The sequence below is a fragment of the Bison bison genome, unplaced genomic scaffold, assembly GCF_000754665.1.
Source record: "Bison bison bison isolate TAMUID 2011002044 unplaced genomic scaffold, Bison_UMD1.0 scf7180017864317, whole genome shotgun sequence".
NCBI lineage: Eukaryota > Metazoa > Chordata > Mammalia > Artiodactyla > Bovidae > Bison > Bison bison.
Window position 1 is genome coordinate 10,976,667 of NW_011494889.1, and position 565 is coordinate 10,977,231.

The 565-nt window shown below is 43.9% G+C and overlaps 1 protein-coding gene across 1 annotated transcript in view; it reads right to left on the reverse strand.

The window, feature by feature from the left end:
* Nucleotides 1–565, reverse strand: part of PCTP (phosphatidylcholine transfer protein) — a 9,326-nt gene that overhangs the window by 8,504 nt on the left and 257 nt on the right. The window lies entirely within an intron of this gene.

Here is a 565-nt window from a genome sequence, read left to right on the forward strand (position 1 = left end):
CAATGTCATGAACCAATAAACATTTTTTCCTTTCATTACACTGCAATTTGTTAGCTTTTCTTCCTTGCAACCAAGATTCCTAACCACAGCAAGTGCCTGTCAGGGTTTCTGGCCCCTGGGCTAGCTGTATCTAGTCCATTGTGCCTGGGACAGCAGAGATCACTCCCCACTCTAAGTGCCAGAAAGATCCCCTATCTAATGCCACTCATAATTCTCCATCATTTCTGGGAAAAATCTAAGAAGTGTAGCCAGGTGACCAGCCTAGGCCCTTGGGTCCCTGGACTCTCCTCCCAGGCTAATTCCAGATTCTGCTACCCCAACAATCCAAAAGCACCTAACTGCTCACAGATTAAAAAAAAAATATTCATTTTACTCATACTGTTCCCTGGGCCAAATGTCCTTAACCCACTCACCCTTCACTTTTCACCTCACCATGTATATATATTCTTAAAACTTGGATTCAATTTGTCAAACAAAGCTCAGACACCACTTCCTCCAAGAAGTTTTCCATGCTCTTCCAGGTGTATGTGTGTGTGTGTGTGTGTGTGTGTGTGTGTGTGTGTGT